This window comes from Peromyscus leucopus, chromosome 11 (assembly GCF_004664715.2).
Source record: "Peromyscus leucopus breed LL Stock chromosome 11, UCI_PerLeu_2.1, whole genome shotgun sequence".
NCBI classification, from domain to species: domain Eukaryota; kingdom Metazoa; phylum Chordata; class Mammalia; order Rodentia; family Cricetidae; genus Peromyscus; species Peromyscus leucopus.
This window is the reverse complement of record NC_051072.1, coordinates 68934040-68948945: the sequence shown is the minus strand read 5'-3', so window position 1 is coordinate 68948945 and position 14906 is coordinate 68934040. Positions and strand designations below refer to the sequence as shown.

Sequence of the window (14906 nt, the reverse complement as noted above, 5' to 3'; positions counted from 1 at the left end):
TGTTCATGGTGCTGTAGGCTACTTTGCACAATACTGAAGGAGAGAAGTAATAATATCATCTACAAACCATTCAAACTACATAGTGACCTACTTGTAAGATACGCTGGTGCAATAGTAGCACAAATGTTATGAGAATAACCAACTACTCAAAAAAATTAGATTTAAGGCTCACTCATGAGATGGAATCCACACTTGACACTAAAGTGGCTAAAAGCTGGGGTTAGATTGGTCGTGGGCCTAGGGGAAAATCTACTGCTCTCATTCTCTTGAGGGAACATAGCAATAAAATGACTCCTAATAACATATTGTTACACTCACAGATCAGCGCTTCACTAGAGAGGCTTCTTCTTGCAGTAGGTAGGAATTAACACAGAAACCCACAATTGGACAGTGTTCAGAGAGTGACAGACTTTGGAACACTCAGTCTTAAATAAATGTCTTCATCAAATCTCTTCATTCAGTGCCAGAGATCTATTGCTGAAGAAGAGGTAGAAAGACTGTTAGAACCAGAGATGATGGATGACTCCAAGGAAACTGTTTTCCAGACACAACAGGATGAATGCACAAGCGAACTCAGAGATTGTAACAACATACTTAAAACCCACACAGACCTGCACAAGTTTAAACCAGACAGAGTCCCAGCACTGAGAAAGGCAAATGGACATGAAGTCTCACCCCAGCCAAGAAGCTATTTACAACTGATGCCTACTGGGATAGGAAAAAAAAATCAGTATGGCTGGTTACATCGGTCACGCTCCAGGCAGGCCCTGCGCCCAGGAGTAGTCAGACAACACAAAATGGACTCCTTTTATTTTTCTGCATGGGCTTTTTGTTTTATTTGGGCATTTCTCTTTTTGTTTGTTTTGATTTTTCTTTCTTTTTTTTATTGGAGAGAGAAAACAAGAACATAAATTTAGTTGGATAGGGGTGTGGGGAGGATCTGGGAAGAGTTGGGAAAGGGGAAAAGATGATCAAAATATATTGTATGAAAATTTTAGTTAAAATAAGTAAAATATAATTACATCAATTGCTTTCTCCTTCCCCTCCGTCTAAATTATTATTGTTACACATAGATGAGTAGATACACATATAAACACCCTGCTGGGTCTGCATAGTAGAATTGCTTGTATGTACACGTTTTTAGGGCTGACAGCTTGGTATGGATAATCAGTTAGGGGCACCTGCCTGGAAAAGACAAATCCTCCTTCTCTCAGCAGTGATTGGTTAGCTATAGCTTTTTGTTTAGGCATGGGGCCCTGTGAGATCTCCATCTTCCACGTTAGCATTGTGTTGTCATCTTCTCGGTCTTGTTCGGGCAGTCATATTGTTGAGCTATCATGGTGTAGCTTTTCTATCATCTCTGAGAGACACCGTGTTGCAGAAGACTTCCCAGTTGTCTGATGCTATTGGACAATTTTTTTTTATATTCAAAGCATTTATTAAACATTGAGATAAAAGAGACTGTCAGATGGACTAATGAAGAATCAACTATTCTGCTATTTTATTTTTAATGGAGTTTTGTGATCTTTTTATAAGCATTTAAATGATATTTATTTCTACAGATTCATAAATGTAGGGGGTCTTTCTAATTTCTAGTGTCTTCTTCAATTTCATCATTCACTTCTTATAGATAGATTTATAGTTTTTACCTTTACCTTCATGTTTACAGTTCATCTTGAGCTAATATTTATCTAGAATGTAGGGTAAGGTTGATGGATATTTAGTTCTAGCTATTTTGTTGAAGGGACAATTCTTTCCCTATTACATTGATGTTATGCATTTGAAAAAAAGAGATTTAGTTGATCATATGTGTATCCACAGTTCTGTTCTATATCGCAAGTCTTGATGTCTTTTTTTTTTTTTTTTTTTTTTTTTTTTTTTTTGGTTTTTCAAGACAGGGTTTATCTGTGTAGCTTTGCGCCTTTTCCTGGAACACTTGGTAGACCAGGCTGGCCTCGAACTCACAGAGATCTGCCTGCCTCTGCCTCCCAAGTGCTGGGATTAAAGGCGTGCGCCACCACCGCCCTGCTCTGATGTCTTTTTTTTAAACTAATGTAATTATTCTGGGCACAATGACTGCAGACTACATCATTTTTTGTTCAATATCCCTGGGAGGCCTGCTCTTTTCAGAAGGGAAGCAGAGGAGGAGTAGATCTGGGGGAGACAGGAGGTGGAGCAGTGTTGGAAGGAGGGAAGGAAGGGAAACTGTGGTTGGGATGTATTGTATGAGAGATGAGTAAAAAATAGAGTACATGGGGTTTGCGGGGAGAGTGGTGGTAGAGATATGGGAAAAGGCAGAGGGAAGTGAGTGAGGGATGGATTTGATCAATAGGCATTATATTTATGAAATCCTCAAACAATAAATAGAAAACCCAGAGTATCCTTTTGTGACATGCAGCAATATGAGTGAATTAAAAAAAAATATTCTGATGAAAGAAAAAAAGTCAGCTAAAGATAAGAGCATCTCTGTAGATCTTCAGAGCTTTCTGTCCACCAGCTTCCTGTCTGGTAATGTCTGCCCACATAGTCCAGTGGTGTCGACGTCTTATCTTCTGGTCTCACTTGACTGTTGGGTCATTGTATTCTACACTGATAGCTCGATAGTCTAACAAACTGCAACAGCTGAAGATTCAACTCTTCCACCTCCCTTCTTTCAGGAATCATAGTCATATTGCCTATTGTCTAGTTTCTGAACTCGTTTCATTTATTTTAAGACATTTACTTGTTTTTTTAAAAATTCATTAAACTTTTATTTTTATGTGCATTGGCATCAAATTCCCTGAAACTGGAGTTAAGACAGTTTTAAGCTGCCTTGTAGGTGCTAGGAATTGAACCTGGGTCTATTTAGAAGAGCAGTCAGTGTTCTTAACCACTGAGCCATCTCTCCAACCCCTTAAGATATTTACTAATGATCATTAAGAGTAACTTCTTACATCTGTGTCTTTTGTTAAGAATATCTATGAATTTTAGTCAAATTGTATTGTATGTCACACCATAGTGTAATTTACCTCCTTAAACAGTGTATTTCTTAACAGAGACTGTTCTCAATTTTCTTTGTAAATGAAGACAAGAGATGGCATGCATTTTATAAACATTATGTAATTCTAAATTAATTTTCCAAGGTCTTTGGATTGCATTATATGATTTGGAATTATCTGGAATTATCTTTTAGTTATATAAACATATCAATAAATATTTTCCTTCAGAAGGCTCAGTCAGAAGCCTCAGGACCCACTGCCCTTGATGATATTTATCAATGTTAAGATTATGTCTTGATTAAACTAATATTATTTAAGTTACTTTGTGTTTGCTCATCATACACCATGTTTTTATAGGGGTTTTCTGAAATATATTCAGTGGTAGAAGTCAATTCTGAATTACATTGCATTGTAGTAACAATCAAGAAATGACCATATACCTGCCTAGGCTCAGTGTGCTGGGCTCTGCTGACTCCCCATGGGAGACCTTGATTTGGGGGATGTGGGGATGTGGGGTGGCTTGGGAAAGAGGGCTGGGGTGGGAGGAGGGAAGAAGGGGAGTCTGTGGATAGCATGAAAAGTGAGTAGAAAATTTTTTAATAATGGAAAAAAGGAATTTAAGAAAAAAAGAAATGACCATATATTATACTTTAATCCACTCAAAATGAGTAGATGATAATTTTCACCAAAATCTTTCCTTTTGAAAATGCGTGGGGGCTACATCTAGCCCTCTTAATTACTTTGTTGAAGTAGCGTTATTAGTAATTCTTTCTTACATGCGCCTTAAAAAAATCTGGACTTCCATCTTGAAAACATTTGCTAGGTAGTCACATTGAAGTAACAGAGTCAAGCGGATGGTAATAAATCATCACCTTAGTTGTCTGAAATATGACAGAGATGATTTTCAAGTTTTTTTGCATAGTATTAATGTCCTACAAAAGGTTTATTAAGAGTCCCATTGTCAAATAAGTTTGAGAAATGCTGTTCTCATATTTATTTCTTGAATATCCATTATCCACATAAAAGTACAGACAAGTTTTACAATAAAGAGATCTGTTTAGTTTTAACTCAACAGTTTTCACTTATTTGTCAATGACACTTACTTTCTACTGACAACACCTCTTAAAATGCTTGAGCCAATAGTTTCCACATACCAGCTTTGGAATTACTACTCAGATGGTGGTGACATATATCATTCAGCTCCATGAATGGTTTTATCTGGGGGCACAGAGTAAAAAGAATGCTAAAGTATGTGTCCCCCAATATGTTGTGCACCCTAATAAACTTATCTGGGGTCAGAGAACAGAACAGCCTCTAGAAAGACATAGAGGCCATCCTTTAGGTAGCAGAGTAGGCAAAGGAATTCCAGATTGTAGAGAGCCCATTGGCTGAATTACTTTGTTAATTGCTCTTAGGTCTGTTATCATTCTCCATTTACCAGATTTCTTTTTAATAACAAATACAGGAGAATTCCAAGGGAGGTTGATTCTTCAATATGATGAGCATTTAATTGCTCTTGTGCCAGCTCTTCAAAATCCTGAAGTTTCTCTGTTGTTAAAGGCCATTGCTGGACCCATACATATAGACTTGTCTGTTTACCATTTTAAAGGTAGAGCTGTTGGTGTCTTTGAAAGATCAGCAATTGTTGTGCCCCCTGTTCTTGTACAATCTGGATGGCTGGTGACTGCTCTTTATAATAATACCTCCTAATATTTCTCTCAGAAACATGTATTAGTTTATGGTTTGTTTCTGAAGGTTGAAGGAATGTTAATCTGAGTATTCTGTTGTTGTAATAGATCATGACCCCATAAATTCATAGCTATATTAGCCACATATGGCTTTAATTTTTCTCTCTGTCCTTCTGGCCCTATACATTCAAGCCATCTTTTGCTCTGTCTCACTTGAGATAATATTCCAATCCCTAATAGCTGAACATTTACCTCCTGAAGAGGCCAATTTGGATGGCAAAATTCTGGTGCAATTATTGTAACATCCACACCCTTGTCTAGCAAATCTTCCAAGAGAATGTCATTTATTCATATGTTTAATTTTGGTTTTTGTTCATTTATAGAAGTTTGCCAAAAAATTTGCTTTATGGTTTTTCCTGAATTTCCTGTTCTATATGCTACAGCTGTTCTATTACCCTGAGCAGCCTGGTTTATTCCAATAGGCACTTGCTTATTTGATTGCTCTGAGAAGGGGTTTCTTCTATGATGGCAGGAACAATCTGAAATGAATTTGCTGTGGGGTCTGCATGAGGCCCCTCTGGGAGTTTTCCAAGGACAGAGGCAAAGGATTACCTCGTCTGTTCCTTACTGATCTACATTTGTTGGTTCAATGTTTACCCTTACCACACCTTCAGCATAATCCAGAAGGGAGGGGCATTCTGTTGCCATTGTTCCTTGAATAAACATTCTTTCTAAGAAAGCCCTGTTACACTTCCTTTTCAAATGACCTTGTTTACCACAACCAAAACATCTGACATTATTTTTCCCCAGAGCTTTTGAAATCATCTCTCCTATCCACACATCACTATGGTCATGAGACTGAATATTAATTGTGTCCCTGATGCAGTCCTCCGAGGGTGCTGATCTTGCCTTTAATGGCCTGATTATTCTTTTGCATGCTGTATTCACATTCTCAAAAGTCAAAGATTCAATTATTATCTGTCTAGCTTCTGAATTTGGTATCATTCTATTTACTGCTGAAACAGCCTTTGTAAGAAATCTGTGAAGGATTCTTTTGGGCCTTGCATAACTTTTGTAAATGATTCAATTTTCTTCCCTGCTTCCTCAATTCTGTCCCATGCATTCATGGCTGCCATGTAGCATAGAATTAAGATTTGATTATCATATAAAAATTATCTTTATATATTAGTGTAATTGCCTTCTTCAAGAAGCTGGTCCTGGAAAATTTCCACACCTCTAGTCCTACATCGTTGTTCTATTGTTTTAGCCTCTTCTTTAAACCACATTCTCCATTTTAACTGTGGACTGGCCTCCAGGACAGCTGTAATTAACTCTTTCTAGGCCTGAGGGATAATTCTATTACAAGTTGACCACGAGTTTAACATCTTCTTTACAAATGGAGAATGCATGACTATACTTCTTTAAATCTCCTTAAGTCTAACATTTCCACTGGAGTGGAACTATCTTAAGCAGGTAGTTCCTGTGAGGTTACTGGATAGATTAAGTTTGGTTGTTTGAAAACAGACTGTCTCTCTGTAACCATATAATTCAGTTCTGAAATAATTTCACCTTTAAATTCTTCTGTCTGGTTCTGAATCTCTCTATAATTTATTTTAACAGGTTTTTCTAAAGTCAATCCTGAGTTAGGTTCACCTTTAAATTCTCCTGTCTGGGTCTGAATTTCTCTATGATTCATTTTAACAGATTATTCTAAAGATTTTATCTTGGCACTTAAATTGACCAACCTTTTTAATGCTAAAATAAAAATGATTAAACAAATAATATTTATAATTAATGTTAGGTATATCCCGTCAACATTAATTATGCTCTCATTTAATTGTTCCATTTTTAGACTCCCTAATGTGTTATCAAACAGAGATCAAATTCCTTCCCTTGTAGAAATGTTTTTTATTTTTTAATGTGGGAAAAAATTATCTAATTTCAACTTTTAAGATATTTTAATTGACTTACCAAGTCTGTCAACTGCATAGAACAGTAGAAGTCTGGTAATTTCAAAACAGCTACCTAGTGTGGTAGCAGTTTGAGATTGGAATCCAGAGAGAAAGAGTCTACCACTCACCAGGAGAAAGAAAGCCAAAAAGACTCTGGCCACATGCTCTGGTCTGAGCCGTAACTAGAGAGAGAGGAAGGAGACAGACAGAGCAGAGGAGACACTGCCAATTGCCACCATGAGAAGCAAGATGTAAAAGTACTGGTAAGCCACAAGCCATGTGGCAAAGTATGGATTTATAGAAATGTGTTAATTTAAGATATAAAAAGTAGATAACAAGAAGCCTGCAATAGCCATAGTTTAAAAATAATATTAGCCTGTGTGTGTTTATTTGGGTCTGAGCTGCTGCTGGACTGGCGGGTGAGAGAGATTCGTCCTGGCTGCAGGCCAGGTGGGACACAGGAAAACTTTCAGCTACACTAAAGAAAATGTAGTTGAGAATATGGAAGTGTTTTTGCCAAATGTAAGTTCTGCATGAACTGAATTAGTAATTTTCAGGTAGGAGATTTCAGTCTAAAATTAGAGTGTATTATGGTGATCTATATGAAGGCAATCTTCATAAATATGTTGGACAATATGCAAATAAATTTTGAGGAACAAATGTTTGATGATAAAAGTGTAAATTAATTAGAAACATGTGGGATAAATTGCTTTTGAAATATGCCTGTGTGTAAAATTTTAGAAATGGCTCAAAATAAGTTCTGGCCAGATGTGTTTTGGGTTTTACTAAACTTAAATATTAAAAAGCTCAGGATGCACATGATTGTCATGAAGAAGTCATCCATTTCTAACTTAAAATCCCAGAAGAGAGAAAATGAACATTTGTGTGTAGGAGGTTTTAATGCACCTTAATTTGCAACAAAAGAACATCTTTGAAATCATTGAAATTTGCCCACTGCCCTTCCTACTACCATATCAGAATCTCCTGAAAATTCAAGTTGGAATGCTAATCACCTAGAATTATGGATATGCAAATTTGTCTTTTATTTACTTTTGGTGACAAACAAATATACCATGTGTCATTAAAACATTGTTTCCACAAGATACTTCTCATTTTAATTCTCTGATATTTGGTATTAACACACAGCTCTATAAAGTATTTACTTGTTTATTCAAAACAGCAATCAGTGATGTCAGCAGGCCTCTGGAAACAGAATTTCTTAACTTTGTTCCCTCTGCTGTATTCAAAGCAGCAGAGCAGACAAAACACAATTCTGCAAAAATGTGTGGGCTTGCCTTTTACAATGGCTGAGGGTTTTGATAGAATTGTCAGTAAAGTAATAAGAGCAATAGCAAATTTTCTATACTTGATTATTTCTATTTAATTGTATTGTTCTATTGTTATTTCTAAAGTATGCAAAAGAAGTAATTTGATAAAAATACTGGAAGATAAACATTTGGAAAATATGGTTGGTGAATAGTTTGGTATTGGTGTTTTGTAGTTTTGAAGCATATTTTTCCAAGTAGGGTTTTTCAATAAAGAAGTAAATTTAGATGATCACATTGCAGCTACATCTAGCCCTTAAGACTGTAAGAAATGTTTGGGATATTACCTAAGAGAAAAGGCTACACTTGTGAATACAGACTGACTTATCATAATGGGAATGCTTAGTATATTTTGTGTTATGATACCTGCAAAGACAGAGTATAATTTAATGTATAACTCATCACTTAAAATATTTTTATTGATTATTTGAGAATTTCATATAATGTATTTTGATCATATTTGTCTTCTATTCCTCCCCTAACTCCTGAGTGTGGAGCCGCTCCTTTAGAGAAAACTGACTCTTTCCCAGAAGCCTTCACTGACATTATCTCCTCAGTAAGGAGTGGGGCTTGTGAACTAGAGTGGTGACTGGTTTGATCTTGTGCAGATCTTGTGCAGGTGACCATCACTGCTGTGACTTAATGAGAGCAGCATCCTGTCATGTCCAGAAGATACTGTTTCAGTCTGTTCATCCTTGACCTCTGGCTCCTAAAATCTTTCTGCCTCCTCTTCCATGATAGTCCCTGAGCCTTGGAAGTGTGATATCATATAGACATCCCTGAGCACCCCACAGCTACTTATTCTTTGGGTGCCAGGAACCAAAATGAGCCAATCATTCATCTGGTATCTTGATACAAGAAGTCAGTATTTGCTTAGAGCCTCATTATTTTACCAGAATAAAGAATGACAAATAAAGTAATGAAGGCATCACAGCCATTCTTGGTATACTATTGGCTGTCAATTCTAATAGAACAACTCGTGGTCTGAAGTTGGGAATCAAATGTCCTCACCTCCCAAGCTTTATTCAGGTATAAGATAAGTATGAATTATATGCACTTAGGTAGACAAAATAGTGTTTAATCTGTACAAATGGTCACAATAACCCATCTAACCAGTCACTTCACAGCAGTCATAAACTCTTCATATTCATAGGAAGAAAGGAACTATAGCAGGTGCACTGAGGCCAGCCCTCCTAGAATGCTCTTCATGCACCATGGTATCCAACTTATCCTTTGCTTCAGTCTTCTATATTAGCATCAAGTCTAATCTCTTGTCTGCTTCTTTCCTGTTCTCTTCTAGATCTACTAATCACAAATGGAATTCCAGGGAAGATTCTATAAAAGTCCTCACCTTGAAATGCTTTATCATCCTAAGAAGTTTGGACTTCATCCTGAAAGCAAGTAAATGATGAATGAGACAGTTCTAGTTGCAATATGGAGAATGGAGTGAACAGAATAATGCTGGAGACATTGATACAAATTAGGCCCATAGGTGAGAGATGAAAAGAACTTGAATTAGGGTAGATGGTAGGAATAGAGAGACTTTGAGATATTTATGGGATAGATGAATTGGGACTTTAATGACTGGTTTGCTACATGTGGAGCAGGAATTAAGGTTGATAGACAGGTGAGACCAGGGCACCACTATGTAGTGGTGCTTGCATGAAGTATGAGGGCTGAGAATATAAAAGGGGATGTGTCAGCCAGTTCATAAGAATGGGCAGTTGATTGAGTGGCTCACCCACTTTTGTAAGTTTGTGTGGTGAGGAAATCATGAGTTCACATAGATTTATTTTATCATTCAGAGCAAAGTAAACTTTATGATCTTTGTGTTTTTATGAGTTCCCAAAGGCCTGTGATGCAGAGTGAGGCCCATTTAGATGATGTTCAGACTCTGTGTACTTCTGATTTCTAAGAGGTTACTTGCAAATTTATTCACCCTTGTTTTGGCAGGTGACATAGTCTTGGAATCCTACTCTGGGTGCAAATGTATCCTACCCAACGGGATGCCTTCTCTGAGACACATAGCAACACCATGTACCATGCACTGGTTTCCCATAGTAGTATAATGGTTTCTGTTCTAAATAGTGTGAATTTAATATAAGTAAACATTTTCCATAGATACTAAAATGTTGATAATAATATTCAGTATAGTTTATAGAAGTTAGGTAAAAGAAAAATCTATGAACATTGGCTATGTTAAATGATACCCTGACATTTAAGGCAACATTCATGTGTCAGAGTCAATACTTTACTCGTTACAGGCTGAATTGGTCTAGGTTTCCTCTTGTGCTAGAGACTGGCCTCACCACTGTGACTGCTGTCTGTGTTAGTCTCCAACAGAAGTAAAACACAAATGACAAACGTGAGCCACCTCTATAGTTAGAAACATTCTGGAATCTGTTTTATAAAAGGAGAGTGAAACAGGTGAGATAAATTTTAATGATATATTTTTATCTAGCCCAATATATAAGAATATTCTCTTAACATGAATTTCAACATAAATACTTTGTGCTTTTTTATTTTAAACTTTGAAATACCGTGTATATCACAGTCTTGTGAGAAGCTCCAATTTGAACCAGATACATTATAAGCACTCAGTTGCCTTATGTGTCTACTGAATACCATATTGAGCAGAGCAGATCTAGACTTCAAGAACCGTGAATAATATTTCATTATATTTGTGGAATATAAGTTTGTTTTGGGTGTTAAAAGACTAAACACTGTAACATATTTTATCTTATACAATCTAATTTTTTAAAAATATTTTATCAACAGAATTTCATAGAACATATTTTGATCATATTCACTCACACTCCTCCCCCAACTCTTTCCAGATTTCACTCCTACTTCCCAGTTTCCTTAGTTCTGCTGCCTCTTCTCTGACGGTCCTGGAGCCTCGAGGCAGGGTTGTGGTGCAGATGCCCCGCTTGTGGCCGGCCGCCACACCGATATTTATTCTCCCCACTTTGACCAGTTTCTGTGTTGGTCATCAAACACTGCACAAAGAAACATCTCTGACAGGTCGAGAGGTGCACTAATATGTGGGTATGGAGATGCAAATTTAGAGGGTGGTTTGAAACTGTGTCCCTTTGCTAGAATAACATTAGTTAGTTCACCCCTGGAGCCTGTGGGCTCCCTAACTGTAGGCTCTTGGTCAGGTTAACAGTACCAAGCATGTATTTTTTCTAGTGGGTCTGGCCTTAAATACAATCAGGAGGCAGTTAGCTACTTCCAAAACATTCATGACACTATTTAATTCATGGACATGACTAGAATTCAAGAACAGCAAATCATTTCATTATAGCTGTCGAATATAAGTTTGTTTTGTGTATTAAAAGACACATAAAATTTCAATTTAATTAAATTTCAAAACCAATCTAATGTTAAAGACAACTAACACTACAATGAAAATAACAAACAACTACAATATTTATATAATATTTCCCCCTGAAGAGTGTGTTTTACTTACAATCAGATATATATTGCTGTATCTATGGGGAGAACCTTGGGAAGTGAATTGGCCAATGTGATCTATCATTGGTACGACACTCTAGAATTTCTTTTAAGCAGATTAATAACTTTTAATAACTTTAAAGCAGGTTAGGCACCGAAGACAGTTAAAATGTTTCAATTCAATGTACATATTTTATCTTTAAGGAAAATACTATGTGTTAGAAGAATTAATTGTTACTTTTTACTATTTTTATTTGTGCATATTAATTGTACAAAAGAATAGGTTTCATGATGACATTTTAGTACATATGTGCCATGTTCTTGTCTCCCTCAGTGACCTCCACTTATTCGTCTGCTCCCTCTTACTGATCCTCTTTCTCTCTTCAACTATTTTATGTTAAAAAATATAGTTTGGACATTTAAAAAACCATAATGTTTGTTTTTCAGAGTCTGGCTTATTTCACTTAACATGATGGTCTCTAGTCCTATCCACTTTCTATAACTCTATTCTTATTTATGGTAGAATAAAATTCCATTGTGTGTAGCTGCATTGTCTTTACTGATTTATGTATTGATTTAGACCGATCCCTTGGCTCGTCTCTTGTAAACAGTGCCACAACAAACACAAGCATGCGGGCATCTTGGTGGAACGTCGAGTTTCCATCCAGTATCTACCATGGAGTGGTATAGCGGATCAAACAGCTCTTCTGTCGTCAGTTTTTCTGAGGAAACTTGATACTGATTTCCATAACGGCTACTCTAATTTACATTCCTAACAATAATATATAACGCCCCCAACGTGTGTGTGTGTGTGTGTGTGTGTGTGCGCGCGCGTGTGCGCGCGCGCGTGTGTGTGTGTGTGTGCGTGTGTGGTGTGTGTGTGTGTGTGTGTGTGTGTGTGTGTGTGTAGGTCAGAGGTCCACATAAGAGTCTTCCTCAAGCGTTTTCTGCTTTTTTTTTTTTTTTTTAAATCAGAGTCCCTTTCTGAACACGGAGTGTGGTGAAGTTTTGAGTGAGTGAATGTGTATCATTGACAAAAGCAGGAAGACAATATCAAGGACCCCAAAGTCTCAGATTCATGGGAATGGCCATGTCTTCCCCCCGTCAGTCTCAGAGCATTGGTGTAGTCTTTCCCTGGTCAGAGTACAGATGTTTATAAACGGTCGATCTTTAGCTCCTGGATGTCTGCGACCTGAAATTGCTTGCCCCCCAGAGACCTCCTACCTAGATTAGCCAACCCGCTCTTTCCTCCCTGCTGCTGGAGTGTCTGCCGCAGAGTACACGGCCCACCGGATCCCAGCTTTTTATGCTGTGTCTGTGTGTCATTCCCCTGCCGTCCGGTCTGCAGCGATGGAGCTCATTGATTTTGTTAGGCTGGCTGGCCAGTGAGCTTCAGGGATCTTCCTGCCTGGAGTCCTCCTAGTGCCAGGTTGTGTCAGGCTTTTCTGTTGGTAGCTGAGGATCCAAATTCAGGCCATGGTGCTGACAAAGTTGTTTGTACTTACGGGACAGGCCCTTTATCAACTGAGTCGTTTCCCCAGCAGCAAATGATCCTTTCGTCTGGAGTCCTCACCAGCATTTGTTGTTGATTTCTTATATAATGAGACGCCTCATTATTGTGTCTTGTGAACGTTTACTATTCAGTATGCTGACAAATGCTTTGAATCTGCAGTTTAGAAGCGTCTCAAAAAATCTAAAAAACCCCAACCTCCCGAAACCAAGTGATTAATGAAAAACAGACACTCGGGGCAAAAGTCAGCTACCCACGAGCCCTCAATATGGCTATTGGAAACTATACTTTTGAGAGTTTGAAGAATGCTTAATGCTTTCAGAAAAAGACTAGTTTAGTAGATTAAGAAACTTAAGACCTTATCAAATGCATAGTAAAAACATACTGAGTTTGCTGTGGGCAAACTGTAAGTCCTAGAATTTAGCTATATATTTTGGTGAGAAGACCTTTAACCCTCATTGATGAAATGCAGCCACCTGGATTATATATTAAGGAATGAGCACGGAGCGGAGGGTGGGGGGGGGGGGGGGGGGGGGGGGAGTGAGCTTCTGTGCTGAATGCCTTAAGCACTTGCTTACCTGTAAAGCTTGTGGCAATCTCTTTGATATTGATTATTATCCGTGGTTGCTGAGGACTTTTTGTTCATTTGTTCTTTAAAAAAAAACTTAATTGAGAAAAGCAAATGGTGAGTATTCTAGTTACGAGTGTCTAGGAGAGTGTTCTATACAAGAAGACAAATTATTATTTGTTGGGTGGTTTTTTTTTTTTTTTGGAGCAAACAGTTTTGAATATTGGGTTGATTTCTATAGCACTGTTACTGAAAATGTGTGCTGTATGTAACAGTGGAATAGCAAAGTGGAAAGTATGATGGTGGGTAACATCAACTTCGCTTCTAAGACCAGAAGGACTGTGTGTACTTCAGGAAGTTTGTCTCTTCCTCCACAAGATAATCTAAGTTAATGACTTCTGTCTGACTTAAACTTTCAGAAATAATACCCATTGTCACTGAAATTTTTACTTTAGAATGAAACTTTATCATGTTTAGGAAGTAGGGAAGCAATAATCTCCCACTGTAATCAGGGAGGGTCTCCCTGTGATGGAAAGGCCAGGGGCCCAGCTCTTAGCTGGGTGGCACTGACAGTGGCGGCCAGGCCTCTCATGTAGGGACACCTATGTTAGGTTTTTCCTTTTTTTAACTTCAGTGATATAAAAGAATGATTTTTTTCCCCTAGGGAAATGTACACTGATGTATTTATAGATAATGAAGCATGGTTTGTACAAACTTAACTCCCCAAAACTTGGTTAAGTGAAAAGAAAGGAGTGGGGAGGGCAGAAGGCAGGCAAGGGTGGTCAAGCAACGTGGGTCATCTTTTCACTGCACTGTGCTTGACAGCTTTCTGTAAGTCTGAAGTCATTTCCCAATAAAGACTGGAAGGAAGAGAAGCTGTGGTGTGCTGGTTGGTTTGGGCTTCGAAGCAGCCTCTTTCTGGCCCTTCCTATGTCTTTCTTTTCTGTTGGTGCATCTCTTCACCCATTTTCTCTTAAGAAGGGCCCCATAGCACCCTACATACAGTCTGAATACTATTATACTAACGTTTTTATTTCTTCCTGCAGAGAAATGAGAGCAAACAAGGAATTTTATGTAACAAGGGAGACTTTTCATATTTCACTAATGGTAAAAAATATTAATTGTCCTTCTAAATATTATGAAAGTGTAGATATTGGTGACATTTATTTATAGACATTAAAAAGAAGAATATTGGGGGGAAAGCATGGAGGGCATCTATATTAGGCTCCAGGACTCAGGAAATTATGAGAGAAGCTGCCTCTAAGTTGTTAGTGAGAACCATGCTCAGGTGCTAACAATGCAGCTTATGTTTACTTTATGTACAAGTACATATGTACTCCTGAAATGTGGAAGGGGAAGGAGTGAAGTACGAGAATTTTTTTAAGTTGATAATCTTGGTAAGGATGGCTGCTATCATTAAGGTGAGTAA

General features: G+C 37.6%; 1 long non-coding RNA gene across 4 annotated transcripts in view; it reads left to right on the top strand.

Moving 5' to 3' along the window:
* LOC114697381 overlaps nucleotides 1-12219 on the top strand; it is a 94023-nt gene extending 81804 nt beyond the window's left edge. For all 4 annotated transcript variants that reach the window (XR_005092466.1, XR_005092465.1, XR_003735165.2 and 1 more), the window contains one exon: nucleotides 9244-12219. This is a non-coding gene — a long non-coding RNA (uncharacterized LOC114697381). The remainder of the gene's footprint in view (nucleotides 1-9243) is intronic.
* The last annotated feature ends 2687 nt before the right edge of the window (nucleotides 12220-14906 follow it).